The sequence below is a fragment of the Mustela putorius genome, unplaced genomic scaffold (assembly GCF_011764305.1).
Source record: "Mustela putorius furo isolate JIRA1106 unplaced genomic scaffold, ASM1176430v1.1 tig00003834_pilon_pilon_pilon, whole genome shotgun sequence".
Lineage (NCBI taxonomy): Eukaryota > Metazoa > Chordata > Mammalia > Carnivora > Mustelidae > Mustela > Mustela putorius.
In genome coordinates, this window is record NW_025421987.1 from 68,464,865 (window position 1) to 68,490,418 (window position 25,554).

A 25,554-nucleotide genomic window follows, 5' to 3' on the forward strand; every position below is an offset into this window, starting at 1 on the left:
AGCATAATCTCTTCCAGTCCCATCCATGTTGATACAAAAGTTGGGTATTCATCCTTTCTGATGGAGGCATAATACTCCATTGTATATGGATGATATCTTCTTTACCCATTTGTCTGTTGAAGGGCACCTTGGTTCTTTGGTTGCGAAACTGTGGCCATTGCTGCTATGAACATTGGGGTACAGAGGGCCTTCTTTTCACTACATCAGACAACAAAAAGAAATAAAAGGTATTCAAATTGATAATGAAGAAGTCAAATTCTCTCTTTGTAGATGACATTATACTTTATATGGAAAACCCAAAAGACTCCATCCCAAACTATTAGAACTTATACAACAACTCAGTAATGTGACAGGATACAAAATCAATGTACAGAAATCAGTTGCTTTCTTATACATTAACAATGTATATACAGAAAGAGAAATTACAGAAAGAGAAATTAGAGGATTGATTCCATTTACTATAGCACTAAGAACCGTAAGATACCTAGGAATAAACCTCACCAAAGAAGTAAAGGATCTGTACTTGAGGAACTACAGAACACTTATGAAGGAAATTGAATAAGACACAAAAAGATGGAAGAGAATCCCATGCTCATGGATCACAATAAACATTGTTAAAATGTCTATACTGTCTAGAGCCATCTATAATTTCAATGCCATCCTGATAAAAATTACACTGGAATTCTTCAAAGTTCTGGAACAAAGAATTCTAAAATTTGTGTGAAACCAGCAAAGACCCCAAATCACCGAGGAAATAAATGTTCAAAAAGAAAAACAGAGCTGTGGGCATCATGTTGCCTGATTTCAAGCTTTACTACAAAGCTATGATCACCAAGACAGCATGGTACTGGCACAAAAAACAGACACATAGACCAGTGGAATAGAGTAGAGAGTCCAGATACAGACCCTCAACTCAATGGTCAAATAATCTTTGACAAAGCAGGAAAAAATATATAGTGGAAAAAAGACAGTCTCTTCAATAAATGGTGCTGGGAAAATTGGACAGCTACATATAGAAGAATGAAATCAACTATTCTTTTAAACCATACACAAAGATAAACTTGAAATGGATAAAAGACCTCAACATGATGCAAGAATCTATCAAAATCCTGGAGGAGAGCATAGGCAGTAACCTCTTCGACATTGGCCACAGCAACTTCTTTCAAGATATGTCTCCAAAGGCAAAGGAAACAAAAGCAAAAATGAACTTTGGGGACTTCATCAACATCAGAAGCTTCTGCAAAGCAAAGCAAACAATCAACAAAACAAAGAGGCAATCCATGGAATGGAAGAAGATATTCTCAAAATGACACTACAGACAAAGGGCTGATAGCCAAAATCTATAAAGAACTTCTGAAACTCAACACCCTAAAACCAGATAATCACATGAAAAAGTGGGGAGAAGACATGAAGACACTTCTCCAAAATAGACATTCAAATGGCTTACAGAGACATGAGAGCATGTGGAAAAAAGGAAACCCTCGTACACTGTTGGTGGGAATGCAGATTGGTATAGCCACTTTGGAAAACAGTGTGGAGATTCCTTAAGAAATTAAAAATAGAGCTTCCCTATATTTTGTTTGAAATATGTATATTAGACATCACTTTGGTGCTATTAGACTTATCATTTACGACTATTTATGTTACTTTTATATAGGCATACCTCAGAGATACTACAAGTTCAGTTCCAGACCACTGCAATAAAGCAAATATGGCAATAGAACAAGTCAAATGATTTTTTTGGATTCTCAGTGCATATAAAAGGTACAATTAAACTCTCCTGTAGTCTGTTGAGTGTGCAATAATAGCATTATGTCTAAAAGCTGTACATACTTTATTTGAAAAATATTTTATTGCTAAAAAATGCTAATCATCTGAGCTTTCAGTGAGTCATAATCACTGATCACAGATCACCATAAAAATATAATAACAATGAAAAAGTTTGAAATATTCCAAGAATTATCAAAATGTGGCACAGAGACACAAAGTGAGCAAATGTTATTGGAAAAATGGCACCAAGAAACTTGTTCTACCAATGGTTGCCACAAGCCTTCAATTTAAAAAGGAAGGAAGAAAAAAGGAAGGAAGGAAGGAGAAAAGAAAAGAAAGAAAGAAAGGAAAAGAGAAAGAAAATTTATGATGCACAATAAAGCAAAGTGCAATAAAAAGAGGTATGCCTATATTTATAAACTACACTGTTATAAAATTGTATATTATTTTACAAATCCTCCAATATGCATAGTGCCAGGCTAATATAAAAAATAAATTAACATTAAATTATCTAGCTTCTGGCTGAGATCCATGTGCAAAGTAATTAAATAGAACTGCATCCTCCTCCAACAGTCCTGAGATGTGGGCATAAATTAGACAAATATAAGATATTAGGAAAAGAATTAGAATAAAAACGAGAGCTATTTATATTGCTCCAATATTCTCAATTCTCAATTTTGCATGTACTTTTATCCCTTGTAAGCTCTTCTGGGGTTCTCTATACTGTTGAAATAAGCTGTAGCTGTGTTTGTTTTTTAGGGAGTTAAAAAAAAAGTAGATAATTCAAATAGGATTGTTTCACTGCACCTGACAGAATGTCTATGTTTAAGAAGAGGATTTTAGACAAGGACTTTCTTCTAGAATTGGGCAGGAATCTGTCTCATTCGTTGTGGATGCCTATTATAGTCTTTATCTCCCTGTTATAAAACACTGACACTCTTTTTAGCTTGGCGACTTTCTTCCCTATTTGTATTTAGTTTCAGTAATTGTGCTCATCTCTACTTGTAAAGCAAATCTCATTTGATTACTAGACCAAATCAGCCTATTTGTGTACAGAACCACAAGGGACTAGAGTTTAATCCCTTGAGTATTTAAGGTTCTTGTGCGTCAGGAGCACAGCTAAAGTGAATTGATGATCAGAGGCACCAATTCCTAAAATTATGGGTATTGCTGACAGACTCTTTGTTCTACCGAGAGCTTGTAGACACATTGTTTTTCTTCAGTAATCTCCAAGAGGGACTGAGAGTGAACACAATTCAAAATGCCAGTAAAAGCATTTTAACCATTAGCAAGAGTGCATTATTGGTCTCATATTAATTTTTTAAAAAATCTAAATTTAAACAAGCAGTGATCAGCTGCAGTTTCTACTCACTTTGCTTATTTTGAAATAAAAAGAGCATGAATTGTCTCTATGGCTGTCTTTACTGCATGGTCTCATTTGTGTGCTTTTGATTTTTATTTCTCAGATTCTCTAGCTATTATCAAAAGAGGGGAAAATGTCTTTCTAGCTAATTTTCAGTTTTAATTCCAGTTTTTGTAATGTACTTGGATTTTTTTGTAATTCTGTATTCATATTTACTTAACCTTCTTCTTCTTGACTTGGTAAGGAATCAGGACTGATGATGACCCAATAGAAAGAGCATGGTAGCAAGTTGACATTTACTATACATGTGAAAGGGGAAAGTAAACACTGGCTACAAAATCCAATAGAGTCAAGCAAGAATAGGGAATTAAGAGGCAAAAATCAGGCTTTTAGTAGACTTATGGGTGGTTAGGGTTAAAGTAGATGAAAAAAAGGGAACTTGGAGGCATTCCATCAGCTTTGAGGTAAGTGCATGTGAATTCTTTGTATGCCATGTCCACAGTCAATGGGGTTTGGCAAAATGAGACTAGTTCAGGGGCACTTGATGTTTATTTTCAACAGGCTTGTATAATACTCTAGAGAATTTTTTTAAAGATCTCAAGCTGGAGGTAAAAAATGGCTGCTTTTGTTTTTATTTTTTTAATGATATGCAATCATTAATATAGGCTAATAAATAACAGGCTGTTACTATTTCAACTATTTCCCAGAAGTATGTACAGGTGTTTACTGACAGTGCTACATCTTTTTCACAGATAAGTGAATCACAGTAGCTTAGTACAATTCCAGATCCTCTTCTGTTCTCTGCAGATAGATTTGCTGTGTCATTGCTAGGTAGATATGAAGACAGCCTCCTGCCCCTTGCATTTTAAGATTTGTGGGCTTTTTCTTTTACCTCCTGGTAACTAATGTCTGAGGGAAGTGATAACTGTGATCTCTTAAAGCTATAGGGGCTGCAACCTCCTCTTGCCATACTGCCTAGAATTCAGTATGTATATGGTCCCCACTTTGAATTCCTGAATCCAAGTCCCAGTTCTGAATCTCCTGACCTAGATTTTCCTAGGTCTTTGCATTTGGCTAGTAATTAGAATTTTTCAGATTTATGCCAGTTGAACTTTAGGACTGTCAGCTGCTTTTGCAGGAGTCTCAGCTTGTCTGATTTCATACCGTATTAATCAGGACTATGGCAATGATAAATGGCCAAATTCCAAAATAAATTAGCATAAACACAATTAAAGGGGAAATAGTGGTTTCTCATATTGTTGTTAGCTTGAAATAGCTTAATGTATTTTAAATAGTTAAGAGAGTACTGGGTATAAACAAAGTAATATCACCATTATAAAAAATGAAACTCTCTGTATTGACACCTTGCCTTTATTGCCCTCACTAAGCATATATTATGGGTCTGCTGTGGGCTCTCAGGACTTTATAGGAGAAAAAGAGAGAGAGAGGAAGCAAACTTTTCTGATTTTATGAGACTTGCAACCTAATGATGAAAATCAAACATTTGCATAGTCACACAGAAAGCACAAGATTAATTACAAAGTCATATTGTATAAAATATATATTGTATGAGGTCAAAATATAAAGTATTAAAAAATATGAATTTACTCTTTTCTTAAATGTAGAGCATAATAATTTAGAGCAAAAAATATTTCTTAAAATGTTGAAAGTTTTATTGTTTTATAAAATACAAGACATCTTTATCACTATTAAAATGTACCCCTGGGGATAAAAATATATGTTTATAAAAAAAAAAAAAAAAATGAAGGGGAAAAAAAAAAAAATAAAATGTAGCCTAAACGTCCCATTTCAAAAGAAGAAACTTAAGATCAAAACTGAGTTGTCAACACTAACTAAATCAGTAACAGGCTGAAGACCAAAATCTAATTTGTCTAACTCCCAAATAGTATTCCTTCAGCCAAAATCTTGCAGAAATTCAGAAACTAAAGAGTTAGTAGAGGGAAGATGAGTTAAATGGAAGAAAAAATGGAGTTTTATTTCAGGTCATTAAGAAGAGAGACATGATTAAGATGAAGGAACAATGTATGATTTCACCTATGATGGCTTTTACCTTAATTTTAAACTAAAAAGTACATGAATAAAAAATGGTGTTGCTAATTTCTTGGGCTGGATTTTCTTCCACTGCATTCACAAAACCATACGTTGTTATCACTGAACTCATAAATAGTGGGTCTTTACTTATATCCTCTATCTTCCCTCAGGAAGGTTATGCATAGAGTCTATTGTCCAATAAAATTCTAACAATGGGATTGGGAGGGAGACAAACCATAAGTGACTCTTAATCTCACAAAACAAACTGAGGGTTGCTGGGGGGAGGGAGTTTGGGAGAAGGGGGTGGGATTATGGACATTGGGGAGGGTATGTGCTTTGGTGAGTGCTGTGAAGTGTGTAAACCTGGTGATTCACAGACCTGTACCCCTGGGGATAAAAATATATGTTTATAAAAAATAAAAAATTAAACATGCAAAAAAAAATTCTAATTCCTTTAGCTATACTCTGAACTTCTGATTTGTACCTCTATGAGGTATCTCCAAACTTTTCTTCATTTCCACTTCTTCCTAGTGCAAGCTGCTCTCATAACTCTTCTAAACTATAGAAATAACTTCCTTAGTAGTCTCCCTTTGTCCAGTGTTAACACACAATAGCCTATCTTCATAGTAATAGCCAGAGTGATCTTTTTCAACCAAAATCAGATCACATTACATTTTGCTTTTCTTTTTATTATTATGATTTTTTTTTTTTTTTTTCCGAGAAGGAGAACATGACTTGGGTGGGGAGAGCAGAGGGAGAGAGAGAATCCCAGCAGGCTCTACACCCAGCATGGAGCCTCATGTGGGGCTCTATTTCATGATCCTGAGATCATGAGCTGAAATCAAGATCTGATGCTTAACCAACTTAGCCACCCAGGCACTACCCCCCCACATTTTGCTCTTCTAATGTGACTTGATATTTCTGCCACTTAAATGTGAGAGTCTATGTCCCCTCTCTTAAAATTGGATGGCCCTGTGATTCCACTGGAAGTGACACTATAGGTGAATAAGTCAAATGAAACTATGCCTGTTTCTCTTTGGACACTTGCTTTTGAAACCAGTCCTCATGCCTGAATAAGCCAAAGCAGCCTATTGAGAGGCCCGTATGGAGAGGAACAGAGGTACCTCCTAGGGTCAGCTAAGTTTCTAACCAACTGTCATTTACTAATTTGCCAACTATGTGAGTGAATCATCTTGATATCTAGAATGGAAATGGACTGTCCCACGGAGATTATAGAATTATGAACAAAGGAAATTAGTCTTGTTTTAAATCACAAAGTTTGGGGATATATTTTTATTTGTCTTTTAATACTATAATAGAAAATTAACACAGATTTTGGTACCTAAAAGAGGGATGCTGCTGTAAAAACCCTAAAGCATGTAGCACTGACTTTGGGACAGGCCATATGAGGAAGCAGGAATCCTTGGCAAAATGTTAGAAAAAGTCTAAAGAGTATTGAGGAATATGTTTCTGATAGCTCAAAGGAAAATGTCATTGGAAGATGTTTATAGTCATTGAAATTCTGGCTACAGTATTACCTGAAGTAAATGGAAGATAGGAAATGTTCCAATGAGTTCAATGATCAAGCTAAAGGAGTTTTCAGGCAGACTATTAAAAGTGTCATCTGGATTTTATTCATTGTCTATGATATAATGTGAGTAGAGAGGAATGAGCTAAAAATGAACTCTTCAATATAAAAGATCCAGAACTTTCTTACTTTCAAAATAAATCCTGTTTCTTTTCCCCAATCTCTCTTGGTGGCAAACAGTGCTCATATTAAGGACTAGTTTAAGGAGAAGATCAAACGTACTATTATTAAGATCTTAGATCTGAGGTAGTTCCTCATAGAAACTTTCAAATAGACAAAAGCCCTCCTAAGTATCACAGTACTGTAATTTATAGTCCTGTCCATTTTATAGTAAGGCTTATAAGGATCATAAGGATGTTATTCCACAGCAGTGCATGGTGAGTTCAAGGAAGAGAATGGCTTATCTGGAAAAGACTGATGGTTAATTTATGGTTATAGTGTTTTGTCTGATGGAGTAAATTATAAATCAATGCACAGAAAGCATAACAATATTGTTTAAGGAATTGTATTAGCTTGTGATAAAAGGTTTAAAAAAAGTACAACTGAAGAAGGGCCTTAAACCTTCAAGCATTTAAAAACGGGAAATATGCTTAAGAAGGCTTAGGGGAAAAGGAAGGTAGATTCAGAGTGAAGGACCAAGAACCACTGAATTGACCCAAGAGCCATGAAGTCTAATTTCCAGAAAGTAGGTATACTCTAATCAAGGAACTAGCAACATATGCCTGGCTGGATTTCAGAATTGATATAGATCAGTGACTACTGTGTTCCTTCCATTTCCCTGCTATTTTCTGCTATCATAGTTATCCAGTGACTGTCCTACCATATTATTTTGAGTATTTGGAGACATAGAAAAATGATCTCTCTAGGTCACATGTGTCACATGTCATCACATCATAAAAGGGAGTGCTCAAAGAGCTGTATTTGAGGAACTGCACAAAAAGAATATCACTTATACCTAGACTGATATGGATGTAAGATTCTTGACTTTGAACCGATATAATTATAGAATGAGACTTTTCAGTCATGGGAAAGGAAATGAACATATTTTGCATGTAGAAGGGATATACATTATTGTAGCCTGAAGACAAAATGTGGCAGATTTCATTTTTCAAAGATGATTGTAACAAGAGCCGCTTTCTCTCTATTCTCCAACCTCAAATCATACTATTCTTGTAATTCAGGTTGAAGTTTATGGATTACCAAGATCTCCAGCCCATTTACTTAGTCATTTTTCTCATGACATCTGTATCTATCAATTCCCTATCTGTCTATCTATCCATCTATCTATCTTCTATCGGTCATCTTACCCTACTCATTATTAGAACGATTTCTGTGAAAACAGAGACATTGTTCTTATTTTCTTCTCTCTCTGAATTACTTGAAACAGTGCTTGGTACATAGTGGGTACTCCACAAATACTTGTTGAGTGAACAAACTTATGGAAGTAAATATTAATTCATTTTATATCATAGAGCAAAATAGAAGTCCAAGATTTAATATAGCATATATTTCCTAGAAAAAAAAATGATGCTTTCTTTTTTAAAATTAAATCTGTCAAATTAACTTAGAAGAATGTTCACAATCTTGTGATATTGTGAAAAATAAGTTGATTTCTGTATTACCTGCATTGTCTCTGTAAGTTCCTCCACATTAATAAATATTAACAATAAAATTTTCAGATAAAAGCACATACTTAGGGGCACCTGGGTGGCTCAGTTGTTGGGCGGCTGCCTTCGGCTCGGGTCGTGGTCCCAGGGACCTGGGATCGAGCCCTGCATCAGGCTCCCTGCTCAGCAGGAAGCCTGCTTCTCCCTCTCCTGCTCCCCCTGCTTGTGTTCCCTCTCTTGCTTTCTCTGTCAAATAAATTTAAAAAAAAAAAAAAAAAAGCACATACTTAGTTACTTGATTTTTTTCCTTTTTTTTTTTTTTAAATATTTTATTTATTTTGACAGACAGAAATCACAGGGAGGCAGAGAGGCAGAGAGAGGAAAGGAAGCAGGCTCCTGCTGAGCAGAGAGCCCGATGCGGGGCTTGATCCCCGGACCCTGGGATCATGACCTGAGCCGAAGGTAAAGGCTTTAAACCACTGAGCCACCCAGGTGCCCCAGTTACTTGATTTTTTTCTTATTGATATTAATCTTTTACTTCTTGTAAAACAAACAGAAATATTCTGAAATTTTCGTTTTTAAATATTATGTTAGGAGTTTAGTGTTCAACTGTTTAAAAGTTGTTTTCCAGAGAGGAAAACATGTATAGATGATAGTGAATAAAACAGAAGGACTCTGATTTTCAGGAATTCAGAATGTGCATCCTTGGCATAATAGTGCTATAGCTTTCCATCTAATCAAAGTTTAAAACAGAAAAATGATTTTAATGCATTTACTTGAAATTTGCTTCTTCGCACTGTGAAGCCTGAATAACCGAGTGCACAAATATAGTTAGAGTAATCCTTCTTAACAAGCATTAGCCACCTCTGTGGACTCTCAAAATAATAAGAGGAATTACCCTAGTGATATTTTTCCCTGTGAGGGGCCAGTAGTATGACGTCTCATTGGTGCCTAATTTTAAAAGAATCAGAGGATCTGCTTATATCGTAATATGACGTTTTCAGTTTTCCTCAATTTTTCTTGGGATTTCCTTCAGATACAACCTACAGAGAACAGCATACCAGGCCCTTCAAGTTTAAGAAGTAGAAAGAACAAGTCACAGGCTTAGGCCAGAAGACAATCTTCCACTTTGATCATCCATGTCCTTGTTCTGTACCCCATACTGTTGCTCTTCCATAGAATCTCTTGGGATTAGTAAGTAGTTGGTAGACTCTAATCATCTCTTATTTCTTGCTCATTTTCTTACTCCTTTGATAAAAGGCTGAACTGTCAATAGATTTTATAGTCGTGTCTTACTCTACTAGCCTAATCATAATGTGATTCTACATAGCACAAACACAGCAACAGTTATCATTACTTAATTCTGATTCCTAACTCACTGCAAATAAGCCATCCCACACTTTTACTAATCAATTTCCAATGCACGTAAATAATAGCATATGTTTATCTTATCATAGTGCCCAACTCTCTTTGAGGAGCAAGAAGATTATATTCACTTGTGCTTATTTTACAGTTTTACACAATGTCTTGTTAATTTCCGTGTTGTTTCCTTAAGCTATTGTGTATAGTCCTTTTTCTCTATCACCTACTTCCCACTGTTGATTCCGTATCTTTTTCTTCAGACTCCTGCTTGGCCTTCTTCCTGTGTTAGTGAGAACTCCTCTGGTGATCTAGCTCCCGCCACTTTCCCTACTCTCAGATAGTCTCGGCATCTTCCATCATTCTCCACATATATTATTTGGTTTATGCCATACTATATTTGTAAAATACATAAAAGATTGGTAGTATTCTTATTTTATAGATGATGAAACTGAAGTACAGAAGATAAATGACTCCCCAGAGGCCATGATTTGTGGGCCTTGTAGTGGGTTTAATGGGAGGAAAGCAGAGGTGAAATGCCAGAAAAGAGAAGTTAGAGAGAGCAGAGATGAGTGATAGAAACCCAAGAAAGAGCAAGTTAAATAGTCCAGGGCATAAAATGACCTGAGGAACAGTACATATAAAGAGAAGGAAGACCTTAAAATTGATGACACTTCTGTCCTGATAACTTCAAGGTACATTTCAATTTGAAATCTCTATCACCTCATTGCATGGGGATGGATGAAAAAAACATATACAGAGCATTTATCTTTTCCTGAAGCTTCTCAAACTCATAAAATTTCTAAGATATTGAGAGAAAAAATACTACAAGCATGTTTAGTTTTTTTTTTATCAGTTATTGCCATTTCTCTTTTTCTCTTAAGTACATTTTATAAATTTGATTTCATGTATTATTTAATCTTATCTACCTAACATGATATTGTTCAACTGACACAATCTGTTTATTAAATATGCATCACACACAATTTAGTGGATTAAAATTATGCATTTGATACTTTACATATTTGTAGGAAAAAGTGACTTTGGTAGAATCACCTCCGTAAAAACCATATCCCTACTATTATTACCTGCATGATAATGCCATTAATAGTGGACTTAGGGATGATACTACTCCATTTGAGTAAAATTTATCAGTTCCTTTTGGCCCTCTTTGTTAGAAGTTTAGGTCTCTCTCCAGTCACTTCTTTTATATTTATGGAGCCAATGTGAAGAGCCACAGAATTTTTTCTTATTATCTTTCCTCTCCTTTCCTTTCTTCTCCTTCCCCCCCTTTTCCTTCCTTCCTTCCTTCCTTCTTTCCTTCCTTCCTTCCTTCCTTCCTTCTTTCCTTTCTTTCAAGATTTTATTTATTTTAGGGAGAGAGCGTGTGTGTGCAGGGGAAGGGAGAGGGACAAGCAGACTCAGTGCTAAGTGTAGATCCTGACTTGTGTCTCATACCCTTGGGGCTCATAATCTCATTACCCTAAGATTATTACCTAAGCCCAAATCAAGAGCTGGATGCTTAACTGACTGAGATACCCAGATGCCCTGAACTACAGTTTCTATGTGATGCAAATCAAGGGGTGCTCCTGACATTCCAAAGTGCACAAACTGCAAAAATATATCTAATGATTCTGCATTGGTTCCATACAGCAGAGTTCCTGTTGGATCTTTAGCAGGATAAATGCTAATTACTACAAAGAGAAAAATAAACCTATACCTGCTAAGACACAGAAGAGTTATTTGAGGAGTGTCTTCAGTGTTATAGACAAGATAATGAGGCAAACTGTGTTATAAATGTTAGGAACTTGAAAATGAATAGTACAGTTTGAAGCCCACTCTCAAAGAGCTAATATTCTTCTTCTTCTTTTTTTTTAAATTTCTTTTCAGCGTAACAGAATTCATTGTTTTTGCACCACACCTAGTGCTCTATGCAATACGTGCCCTCCTTAATACCCACCACCTGGCTCCCCCAACTTTCTACCCTCCTCCCCTTCAAAACCCTCAGATTGTTTTTCAGAGTCCATAGTCTCTCATGGTCCACCTCCCCTTCCAATTTCCTTCAACTCCCTCCTCCTCTCCATCTCCCCTTGTCCTCCATGCTATTTGTTATGCTCTACAAATAAGTGAAACCATATGATAATTGACTCTCTCTGCTTGACTTATTTCACTCACATAATCTCTTCCAGTCCAGTCCATGTTGCTATAAAAGTTGGGTATTCATCCTTTCTGATGGAGGCATACTACTCCATAGTGTATATGGACCACATCTTCCTTATCCATTGGTCCATTGAAGGGCATCCTGGTTCTTTCCACAGTTTGGCGATGGTGGCCATTGCTGCTATAAACATTGGGGTACAGATAGTCCTTCTTTTCACTACATCTGCATCTTTCAGGTAAATACCCAGTAGTGCAATTGCAGGGTCATAGGGATAGAGCTTACATTCTTTCATGGGGAGGAACATAAAATAATAAAAATAGGACAAAACACTGGGGAGTAATAAATCCTTTATGAAGGAAAATAGAGCAGGATAACAGGATAGACAGAAAAGGATGCTCTTTTAGAAAAAAATTCTCTTAGGAGTGGAAATATAAGAAGATATATTAGAAGTCTATTAGAAGATACACACACACACACACACACATACAGAAATCTGAATGAAGTGATTAAGTTTGTTTGCCATGCAAATATGCAGAAGGAGAGTATTTTGGGGTGGAGAAATAGCAAGTAGAAACGCCCTGAGATAAGAGCGCGTTCAGATTACTTAAGGAATATCAAGGGAATCAACGTGACTAGGATGAAATAGGCAACTAGTAGAATGGAAGGAAATGGAGACACAGAGAAACTAGAGATAAGGCCAAGCAGTGACTTAAAGCAATAATAGGAAGTGAGGAAGACATTGTAAGTGTGATGGAAAATCACTGAAAGCTTTTGAGTAGAAGAGTAACATTATCTGACTTACCACTTGGAAATATTCTTGCCGCTGTGTGAATAGAAGAGATGGAAGGCATTAAGCAATAGAGTGAGTAAGAAGGCTACAGAAGTTGGCCATGTTAGAAATGATGATGCCTTCAATAGGTTACTGGTAGTGGTGGTAGAGTTGGTGAGAGGAGTGAAAATAAGAACATATGCTAAGGTAGCTCTGATTACCTTTGGTTTGATTATACTCACTGAGGGCTTAGATACGAGGTTTCAGGAATCAAGAAGGATGAAGTGGGATTGCAGTGTTTTAATCCCAGACAACTAGGTAAGAGGTAGCACCATTTTCTTTCACAGGAAGTACTGGAAGACAACAATGCTGAAAGCAAAAAAATAATAGGAATCCAGACATTGTGTTTGGAGATATTGAATTGAGATGCCCAAATTAGAGGTTATTGTGGTTTGTATTTGGCTAGTTGAACTGTTCTGGAATTGTGTTTCCCCAGATTCCATTCTCAGAATTGCTCTAGAAGGGTCATAAAAAACATTTTGCATTAGATTTGGAAAGCATAAGTTAAGCGGCAGCCATATTATTTTTATTCTTAGAAGGATAATGCAGGGAATGAGGTACTTTTGCAGGGCACACATTTGGTCACTGATCTGCTGACTCACCTTGCTGGTTTGAGGCAGCAGCCAGCTTTCAGAAAGTTAAGAAGTATAGGAAAGAAAATGAATATCTAGTACTGATGATATATTGTTTGTTGTTTGTTTTATAATGGACAGATGGATAGTGGAAATGAAGCATATTATTAAAAAATGTGATGAGGAATTTAAGTCATAATTAAAGAACGGTCTGGCTAGAAAGGATAACAAATACCTTTATGCAAAGCTGTCATTGGTCTTAACAGCCTGGCAGCCTTAGAGCTGGAAGCACCTTTAAGAGGCCACAGAGTAAAATCTGCCACAGTTTTGCTGGGTTTGTTAAAAATAGACCCAGGTCAGACACATGCCATCCATCAGAATTAAATGGATCACTCAGCACCTGCTTCCTGTACCTGTCTTCAGTTATTCCATGTGCTTTCCCAGATACTGACAGGTCCTTGGCCCTTGCTTTTAGGTATAACAGTGATCTCTGCCCAAAGATTGGGTAATAATCCCTGGAACAAGATATGCAAACCAGGCATATATTTATCATCTCAGGATTGAGCTTCCGTTACTAATGATAGCTATTTTGTACTAAGTCCTCATTCTATGCCAAGCTCTTTCAAAACACATTCCATATTTTATCTCATTTGATCCTGGCAACAGTGGTATAAGACAAGTTCTGGTATTACCCCCATTCTGCATTTAAATAAATTTAGTTGTAAATAAATTAAGAAAAAAAGGTCCGACAGTGACTGGCTGAATAGTAAGGACTTGATCAAGTGCCACCTGACTGTAATGATTGAACTCACTATATTAAATTGCTCTCATGGGCTTCTCAAGGAGAAGTTTGGGGCCAGCTTCTTTCCTAGAGAGACCTCTGGGAATATATGACTGGTTGCTTTGAAATTGAACTCTGAGTGGCTCCTAGATTCTTTGAAACCTTAAAGGAGGGAGATCCTGTAATAACTCCTGTGTAGTTTCAAAGGAAATAGCTAGATTCTATTTTGAAATAAAGGTGACTTATACATCTATGTGACAGAACTTTTATTCTAGAAAAATCATTCAAATGAACCATATAACTAGATAAATGAAAAAGTAGACTCCCCTATTAGAAAAGGTATTCTGGATTCTCTATTATAGCAGTAAAAAATGTTCTGTGTAATAATGGAAAATACGGTCACTGTGATACTTCTCTGAAGACTGACATTTTCTGGAGTTTTTGTTGTTTCTGCTGTTGTTAATAGGGCAAGACTTGACTGTTCTGGCAAACAACAGCTTGTCCTGTGGAGAATTCTGAGGACTCACTGATGGGAAGCTGAATACCAAAAGGCAAAGAAGCTGTTTTCGAGAGAGTCCTTCTGGGACACTGGGTGTAAGCCATGGTGAGCTGGTGGCAAAGGTGGTATATGGAGCTGGAAGAGCCATAGCTGGAAGAAAAAGGCAAAAGGTATATTGACCAGGAGTATGTAGCCATGAAAAGCATGTATGTACTGAAAAACATAGCTATAAATCATATAAAGCAAAACTGTTAGAAATAGAACTTCATGAAATAATAGATTTCAGCATTTCTAGTAAACAAGTGATACAGATTTCCCCCCCATATAGTCATACAGTATGTTAGCTTGAAAATCAACAAAATGCAAGCAAAATTGATATAAGTTGTAGTACTAGAAGATAATAAAACAAAAATAGAAGTTAAAAGCAGAATGGTCAAAATTAATGTTTTGAAAATAAAAAAATATACTTTTCTCTATTATTTGTATTAAAAAGGAAATCACAACTGAAATTATAGATTTTTTTAGAAATGAACCTCACTACATATCAAATCATATGTTAAAATCATACTCAAATTTTATAGCATTAAATACTTTTTAAAAAGTCTGATAATAACTAAAATTTACATTCCCTTCCAGAATCCAGCAAAACAACAAAATAAACTAAGAAAAAAAAATGGGAACCCAAACAAGTGTAATGTGTTGTCATTATATTAAATAAAACTGAATCTAAGCCTACTTTTTTGTTTCCTCTGTTAAACAATATAGAGCACAAGCAAAAATAAGTCAGTCACTTGCTCTAGGAAATACTTGCTCTTAAAAGATAAGACTGAACTAACTAAAATAGCTTTTCAATGGAGACTAATACCTTGTCCAACAATACTCATTTTAAGATCCCCACTTCACGGTAGCCATCAATCCAAAATTATTATTTCTTAAACCCTGCCAAATTCCAGCCAGTTTCCCTCCGGGAAAAACTTGCTTTAAAATCCCAGTCCAGGAACTAAAATCTAATAAACATATCTCTTTCCTTCTTACTTTTCCTTTCTGAGACACTACACTAGTATTCTGTTAAGGTAGTATTCGTTACTGCAGTAGGTCTAATAAACTTAGCTTTCCTTGGCTGATGATATTTCTGGAGGCGTTTTAGAAAGTTAACATTCAATGGAGGAAGAAAAAGAAAATATATAATAAAAAAATAAACAAGGTGGAAGTGACAAACCTTTCTCATAGAATTTTTCAAATAATATATGGAGACACCCTTTAGGAAGTGGGGTTTAATTCTTGTCCCATCCTTATATCTCCTCCATTAAAGATGTGCTAGACTTGCTGATATCTTTCAAAGAAGTATATAAGAAAAGGGAAAAATGGTAAATTTACAGTGGAGGAATTTTAACCAAATGATGAAAGTTAATATCACCAATGATGCCAGGTAGACATCATTGCCCCCATGATATATGATAAAAAGAGTACTTTCTTCTGTGTTATTCTGTCCCCAAGCCCAGAACCCCAGTCCAATCATGAGAATAGAAGACATATCTATATTTGGTATGTTCAACAGGATACCTGCCCAGTATGCTTCAAGGCTTTCGACGTCATGAAAATTAGGAAAGACAGAGAAAGTCTCGCAGATCAGAGTATCCTGTAGAAATAGAACAGTTTCAAATCTGTGAATTTAAATGAGTGAATCCCTGTAAAAATACCAACAGCATTTTTCACAGATTTAGAACCAACAATCCTAAAATTTATGTGGAACTGCAAAGGACCCTGAATAGCCAAAGCAATTTTGAAGAAAAGCAAAGCTGGAGGTACCACAATTCCAGACTTCAAGTTACATTACATTGCTGTGTTATCAAAACAATATGGTACCAGCACAAAGATTGACCCACAGATCAATGGAACAGAATAGAAAACCTAGAAATTAATTCACAATTATATGGTCAGTTAATCCTCAACAAAACAGGAAAGAATATCCAAAAGGAAAAAGACATTCTCTTCAACAGATAGTATTGGGAAAACTGGTCAGCTACTTGCAAAAGAATGAAACTGGACCACTTTCTTTCACCAAACAAAAAAATAAATTCAAAATGATTAAAGACCTGAATGTGAGACCTGAAATCATAAAAGTCCTAGAAAAAAACACAAGCAGAAAATGTCTCTGACATCAGCCATAGCAACAGTTTTCTAGATAAGTATCCCAAAGCAAAGGAAATAAAAGCAAAAATAAACTATTGAGATAATGTCAAAATAAAAAGCTTCTGCAGAGCAAAAGTAATAATCAACAAAACTAAAAGGTAATCTACAGAATGGGAGAAGATATTTGCAAATGACTTATTTGATAAAGGGTTAATATCCAAAAAATATAAAGAGCTTATACAATTCAACACCCAAAAAACACCAATAATCTAATTAAAAAGGAGCAGAAGACATGAACAGACATTTCTCCAAAGAAGGGTCCAGATAGCGAACAGACACATGAAAGGATGCTCAACTTCACTTATCATCAGGGAAATGCATTCAAAACTACAGAATGACTAAAATCAAACACATAAGAAACAACATGTGTTGGCAAGGATGTGGAGAAAAAGGAACCCTCTTGCACTATTTTAGGAATGCAAACTGGTGTACTCACTGTGGAAAACAGTATGGAGGGGCCCTCAAAAAGTTAATAATAGAGCTACCTATGATCCAGTAATCATACTACTGGGTATTTACCTCAAAATTACAAAAACACTAATTCAAAGGGATATGTGCACCCCTTTGTTTATAGCAGCATTGTTTACAATAGGCAAGGTATGGAAGAAAGCTCAGATGACGTGGTATATATAATATAATATTATCTAGCCATAGAAAAGAATAAAATCTTGCCATTTGCAATGACATGGGTAGAGCTAGACAGTATATGCTAAGTGAAATAGGTCAGTCAGAGAAAGACAAATACCATATGTTTTCATTCATACGTGGAGTTTAAGAAACAAGCAAAGGGAAAAAAGAGAGAGAATTGCATAAACAAAACAAACAAACAAAAAACAAACCAAAAACAAAACAGACTCCTAATTATAGAGAATAGACTGATGGCTACCAGAGGGGAGGTAGGTGACTGGAAGGGTGAAATAGATGATAGGGATCAAGGAGGGCACATGTGATGAACACCTGGTGTTATATGGAATTATTGAATCACTATATTATATCCTGAAACTAATATGACACTGTATGTGATATACTAGAATTAAAATTTGAAAAAAGAAAAAAGAATAATAATAACACTGATATGTTATTTAAAAAGAAACGGAATAGTTTCATGCAATAGGGTAGTCTGGTTTGAATCCTGGAACAAGAATAAGACAATAAAAGAACTGATGAACTCCAAATAAGTCTGGAGTTTAGTTATAGCAATGTTCAAATAAAAGTATTAAAAAAAAAAAGTATTGAAATAAAAGACAAGTTCCTTGATTAAAAAAAAAAAAGCATCCAATAATTCTCATTAAAAACAGAGAAAAAGGGGTGCCTGGGTGGCTCAGTGGGTTAAGCCTCTGCCTTCAGCTCAGATCATGATCTCAGGGTTCTAGGATCAAGCCCCGCATTGGGCTCTCTGCTCAGCAGGGAGCCTGCTTCCCCCCTATCTTTCTGCTTGCCTCTTTGCCTACTTGTGATCTCTCTCTCTGTCAAATAAATAAATAAAATCTTAAAAAAAAAAAAAAAACAAAGAGAGAGAGAGAGAAATCAATTGCTGCTTGTAAAGGGACATCACCAAAGGTCAGAATTGATTTTGAAATGACAGAGTTTGGAACTTTATTCTATGTATTGGAAATTTAAATGAAAATTTTAAATTTCCTTAAAAATTATCTAAAATACCAGAACTCAATCAATTATGTTTTAAAGATAATGTAATCAGTAACGAGATATAGATGAAGGGGAATAAAAACCTACCATCAGTAAAGGATAGGTTATATGATTTCTACATAGGAAATAGAAGACATTCAAATAAACTATTAGAACTAGTTGGAGTACTAACACGTATCTATAGGTTTTTTTTGTGGGTTTTGTGTGTGTGACACTCAGTAAAACAGTATTAGGAGAAAAAAGTCCAATTAATGAAAAAACAACTACAAAAATATGTGGAAATATTCTAAATATTGAAATGCTTAAGATTTTTGTGAAAAATAAAAGCCTTTATTAAATAACTAAAGTAAAATATGCACAAATTCAAGGTTACCAGATATATGCCAAATGAATCTGTATATCCAATACAACTCTAATCACAGTCATAAACAATGAACACTGAAATTGATTAACTATTTCCAGAATTTATCTGGAAGAGTGAATGTGTAAGGAAAACCATGAGTATATTGAAATGATTTACTCAGAGTGGTGGGATGTCTCTGGTAGATAACAAACATGCTATACAGTTATATTAATTAAAACAGAGAAAGAGTCTTATTTATGTATAACTACAGCCATGCTTAGTCGCTAAGTGGCAAAATTCACAGTAAAAAGTATGGATTAATGGCCATTATTTATTAGCAAGTCATCAGATCCGTGAGAAAATATTTAAACTACATACCAGAACAATGAACAAAGAAAGTGAAAGTAATTCAGAGAAGAAAAAGTAAGTAAGAACAACAACTATATAAAAAAAAAAGTCAAATTGTTGATATGGAAATATATATGAAAACAATGAAATTCAAAATTTCTCTATTTGGTTAACTTTTTTTTTTCCTGAAAAAGCAATGATTAGTGAATGTGACAATGTGGGGAAACACACAGTTGATGAAAAGTAAGTTGAAGGGCAAAGTACCTTCTCCTACCAACATTTGAAATGTGTAGCTGTTTTATCTCAAAAATTCCACTTGCAGAATTTAATCCTTTAGAAATTCTCCCAGTTAGCTCTTCATTATTGCATCATTTTGGGAAAGAAAGAAAGTCTTCCTATATCTTATTAATATGAATATGGTTTAATAAAGGGAGGTACATTTACAAGCTGGGAGTAGCTGGCTGCTTTAAGAATGAGATGTTCTGGTGTGCAAGGACACCCATGACATTTTGTTTGTGGGGATAAGAAAAAAGCTGCTGAACAGTATATGGAGTCAAGTTTCATTTTGTAAAAATAAATATATTCTTGTGTCTTTTTCCTATACACACCAATATGTATACATATACATACATATATACACTTGCATGTACAAATTCTAAATTGTACACTGCTGTGCATTCACAGATTATAGCTAGTGTGGAAGCACTTTAAGGAATAGGTATGGGGACGCCTGGGTGGCTCAGTTGGTTGAGCAGCTGCCTTCGGCTCAGGTCATGATCCCGGCGTCCTGGGATCGAGTTCCGCATTGGGCTCCTTGCTCAGCGGGGAGCCTGCTTCTCCCTCTGCCTCTGCCTGCCATTCTGTCTGCCTGTGCTTGCTCTCTCTCTCTCTCTCTGATAAATAAAATCTTTTAAAAAAAAAAGGAATAGGTATGATAAATTTACTTTTAGTTTATACATGTTATATTTTCAATGAGCAGTCAGTCTCTTCTTAAGTTTATACATGTCATATTTTCAATGAGCAGTCAGTCTCTTTTTAAGGTTACATATTCTAAGCTATAGGCCAGTGTTACCAGAAGCTTGATACTATCCACACCCTGCCCCAGTAAGATTGGATGCTCCTGCTGTTGCTGCATCATTTATCACTCTATACCTGAATGCTTTCAATGTAAGCGGCCAGCTGCAACACAGGAGGGATATCATGACAACAAAACACTCTTAATGCTTAATTCAATGTAAAATGATTAGTAAATGTTACACAATGAAATGACTCAAAAAAGAATGAGTGAATGAATGATTCAACAGGAGAAAGAATGAATTAAAAAATAAAATAAGGTAACAGGAAATAAAGAAAAAGGAGTATGATATAATTAGAAAGTTACCATTTCCTGTAAAGGACAAAGAAATGGAATAAAATTTAAAAAGTAGGCTAAGCATCAAAATTTCAAAGGGCAGTAGTAATAGCTCTTTGATATTGGTGGAAATTACTTGCATTTTTGTCTATTTTGCAAACAAAGTGATTTCTTTTTTGCTGTAACAGTTAAGTTGAGTAGCTGCAACAAAGATTTTGTGGACTGCAAAGCCTAAAATATTGATTATCTGGACCTTTACAGAAAACATTTGCTCACTCCTGATCTTAATTAATTAATTAATTGTGTCTGCCCAGTCACTGTATAAATACCTAGAAACCATAGGCAGTACATGTAGATTACAGTGGCATTCCTTAAACTTGAATGTAAATGATCTTTTTCAGCCATGAAAAATATTTTCTTAGGCCATGAATAATGGTTTAAATTACTTTTTAAAAAATCTTTTTCATGTGTCTGTTGGCCATCTGGATGTCTTCTTTGCAGAAATGTCTGTTCATGTCACAGACTTGTACCCCTGGGGATAAAAATATATGTTTATAAAAAATAAAAAATTATATAAAAAAATAAATAAATAAAATCTTTAAAAAAAATCTTTTTAAATTTTTATTTTTTTAACAATTTTATTTATTTATCTGACTGACAGAGCACAAGCAGGAGGAGTGGCAGGCAGAGGGAGAAGCAGGCTCCCTGCTGGGCAAGGAGCTTGACGTGGGACTCGATTCTAGGATCCGGGTATCACGACCTGAGCCGAAGGCAAACGCTTAACCAACTGAGCCACCCAAATAAGATATGCTTATCTGAATAAGCATATAACTAAGTATATATATATATATCATTATATATTTTTGTTATACATATTACTGAATGAAGAGGAAAATTAAACTATTCTATTTGAGAACTTATAGATTAACAGAATATGTTTGCACACTTTCATTCTGATTAAGAAATACTGACTGACCCATACCATGGTGAAAATATTTCAAAAGAAAGGAAGTACAGGTTATTGGTAATTCAGAAAAAGCACAGATGGAAGATACTATAATGTTACTTAGTGGTGGAGCAGCTTTTATTTCAGATTTTCAGATGTCCAAAATTTGAGCAGAGAATCAAAAACAAGTCTATTTCAACAAAATCCACTCTTCTATAAGCAACCTAACAAATTTAATAAAAAAGAACATTAATAGTCAATTCTGCATCATACAGAATTATGAGGGAATTGAACAGAATATGGAAGATATGTTTCCTGTACTGTAAGCCAACCTAAAAATTATACAAAAATTACTACATTAAATGGCTATGTAGTACAGGATTTCACATCTATATATGAATAACTGCCAAAACACCTGGCAAAAATAATCAATACTTTAAAAGTTCTGAAGGAGTTTGATTAATTAGAAGAAATGAAATAATGTAAAGGAATTTGCTATAGCAAAAATTCTTATAATAATAAGCCACAGTAAAATTCCAATTTCTACAATGCCAAATCCATGTACAAAAAAAAATTAGTCAAATTATTATATTTCATCAAGAATGGGTCATTATAAAATTTTAACTTACACTAAGACATATTTTGATGCTCCTTAACATCTTTAGAGATGCTTAATATAGATAATTATTTATAAGATCATAGAAATTTATTTTGTTTAATTTTTATTTTATTTATTTATTTTTAAATTATATTTATTTATTTGACAAAGAGAGACACAACAAGAGAGGGAACACAAGCAGGGGGAGCAGGAGAGGGAAGAGCAAGCCTCCTGCCAAGGTGGGAGCCCATGGATCATAGGATTCCAGCTTGATCCCAGGATCCCAAGTTCATGACCTGAGCTGAAGGCAGATGCTTAATGACTGAGCCACCCAGGTGCCCCAAGATTATAGAATTTTAAAATAATTAGGAAATTATGATTCTTCTAAATGATGCATTTCTTATTTGAACATGTTCCAGGTACCAACAATCTCTACTTTTTAACTAACTGTTCTAGAATAAGCCATAGAATTTTTGTCTGACATGAGGATGACTAAAAATGATGATTTGGACTCAATTCTAGGTTACTTTTATTTTCTTTGAAAGTAGAAAATAAACAGAGTGGTGAATGTAAATAAGATAAGAAGGTAGATGGATATGATGACATACTTTGCCTCTCGCAACTCATAAAGGTGCTTCAGAGTCTGGTGGTCTTGGTTAACCACCAGATATGAGATTTTGCTGAGTCAGAGTAGAGATCTATGGTCTCACTGCCTTTTATGTCCCCAACAATCATGTTAGTACCCAGAAGCAAATTACATTATCCTAAAAGATAGTAATGCCATTATTCAAGAAGTTGCATTCTCCAACCCTTTAAGATTTATTTATTTATTTTGGGAGAGAGAAAGGGAGAACAAGGCACGGGGAGGGCAAGAGGGAGAAAGATAATAAGAATCTTCAAGCAGACTCCCCACTGAGTATGGAGATTGACACAGAGCTCTATCTCAATAGCCTTAGATCATGACTTGAGCCAAATTCGAGAGCTGGATGTTAAACGACTGAGCCTCCTGGGCACCCCTAGGATGTTCACTTTTATGCACAGTTAGGCATAGCCAGGCCTATTCTACCAAGAATACTAGGCTTCCCGGATTACCAGTACATGAAAAATTTACTTATGAAACAAAGGGAAAATGCAGGTGCAAAGAATAAGGATAATGAATAAGAATAGCAATGATACATTTTTAAATAAAGAGACTCCTAACATTTTGACAAAAATTGTGCTTTTGATTATCCTATCAAAGATTACTCTGCAAGTTTTAATGACTTTGAAGTTTTCTTAATAGTCCATATAATAGACTCTGGAAATTTAGTAAGCAAATAAATTTTGTTATCACAAATGCAGTAATGACCACATTCATATCAATAAATGATATATGAACTCCATCTGATAGGGGAGCCTCTTTTGGATTTCCCCTTCCTTTCAGAATAGACTGTGGCACATTATAAAATAGATTCCCTTTAGTTCATGACTTGTTCAGTTGCAAATTCATGTAAACTACAGGACCAGTTTGGCACCTGCTGTGATCATGAGTCTACTGCTGTTTCTCTAATCAGAAAACATTCCTATTAGATAAACCATCTGGCTTGAAAAGCATCCCCTTTGCATTCAAAATGGTGTTGTTAGAATTCAGCCAAAGTATATTTTAAAAGGAAAGATGTGTCAGCAAGACTAGTCTATTTACTAATGGAATAGCCCTCTATTAAAATACCATTTGTGGAATAAAAACCGTAGAAAGAAAATATCGCACAACATGAATATGTTCTAGTTACATGTGAAAATGCGGGTGGTGGCAACTTTTCCCTAAGGCCATCCACTGAAATCTGTCGAAATTTAGTCAGTCATCATCTGGTCAGAGCCAGCTAAATTGCATGTTATACTGATTGCAATTATTTTCATTGAAGTGTGACGTATGAACATTGCTTCTTTACCTTTGGGAACTACGTTACTATTTGGTTTTCAACTGAATTATATATTCCTGTGGATATGAATCATTTTTATTTATGTTCCCATTCTTTAGGTCATATGTATTTTATATAATTTAGTCAAATAATAACAATATAATTCTCCTTTGGAAACAATTCATAGGGACCTAAAATATCTAATCTTAATATTTTGAGTGAATTTGGGCCACTACTAACAGGAAAAATAAAATATTGCAAATGAGACTCTTAAAGTTAATTTAAAGCTTAATAATATGCCAAAAGAAGTGCTGTTCTTTGATTTTTTTCCAATTAATGTATTTATAAAAATTTTATTGTATGCCTTGGTAAGATGTTCTTAGTTTTATTTCAAAGAACAGAGACCTGGTTTCTGCCTTCAAGCAGCTTACATGTATTTGAAGAAGAAAAACTAATATATAAAGTAACTGCCTAGTCATGAGAGAGTGCCTGTGGATTTTTGAGATTCAGTTGAAAATATAAAGATCAGAAAAGGAAAAATCAGAATGGTGGGAGTAGAATTTAGAATTGTTTTGGTGCTCAAGTTGGTGATGGAAGGCTAGAAGGCAAAAAGGCAAGACAACTTGGAGGGAACCCAAATGGAAGAGAAAAAATGTAGACTACAGGTAGAGTGATCTTTTGTACAGCATGCAGTGGGATTTGCATTTGGACATGTCAAACTTAAGGTCTTCATAGCCATTTAGAGTCCTTGGATATGAGTCAAATAATTTAGTATTTGTCCACATGAGTCAGTAATTTCATTTTGTGCTTTTATTTTCTCAATTGGACTGTAAGCTCCTTGCCCACAGGGCATAGGTTATATTCGGAACACATAATAACTTATGATGCCTTGAACACTGTGGCATTCACATGGTATTTTTCCAAAGAATGAATGTTTGAATGGGAACATAATAAATACTAGTTGTGTGTGTGTGTGTGTGTGTGTATGTGTGTGTGTGAGAGAGAGATTAAAAGCCCCTCTGTCATTTTCTGCTAAAGATCTAACAACTTTTTATATTGTCAATGTCTGAAGGGAGTATGATGTAACTTTATTACATTAATGTAAAGATATGATTATTGCTAAAATGAAAGAAATTGTAAAGATGAAATTGAAAGATCCCTGAGAATTACCTTTTTCATCCTATCTTGTTATCATTTCCTCTTTCTGCTGGCTTTAAATTCACACCATTAAAATCACTCTTTTGGAAACTACAACAGATGTGAAATCATTGTCTCCGGAAGGCTACCAAGTACATGCTATGTATTTTTGGAACTGTTATGTATTATCTGGATCTAGAAATAGGTGCTGGAATATATTGCCATCACACTATTAATGGGGACATTTTCATCAGATTTAGTTAGGTACCAACTTTGAAAGCAGAGAGTAGTCTTTTGCTTTGAAAGAAAATGATGAAGTACAGTTAAATTTTAGTAGGCAGGAAAAAAGTTATTAATTCTAGGCCTTAGGAGGAAGCACCATAACTAACTAAGCATAAGGAGAGGCAAACTGTCAAAACAGGTCTACCTGTATATGCAGTGTGTGTGTGTATGTGTGGGTGGGTGTGTGTACATAGACACTGGTGTGTGTTATGTAAAAGTTCTGTCACTTA

At 35.0% G+C, this 25,554-nt stretch overlaps 1 long non-coding RNA gene across 2 annotated transcripts in view; it reads left to right on the top strand.

Moving 5' to 3' along the window:
• The window catches only part of LOC101677567, a 158,778-nt gene extending 143,745 nt beyond the window's left edge, over positions 1–15,033 (top strand). For both annotated transcript variants that reach the window (XR_006609133.1, XR_200950.3), the window contains exon 3: positions 14,549–15,033. This is a non-coding gene — a long non-coding RNA (uncharacterized LOC101677567). The remainder of the gene's footprint in view (positions 1–14,548) is intronic.
• The last annotated feature ends 10,521 nt before the right edge of the window (positions 15,034–25,554 follow it).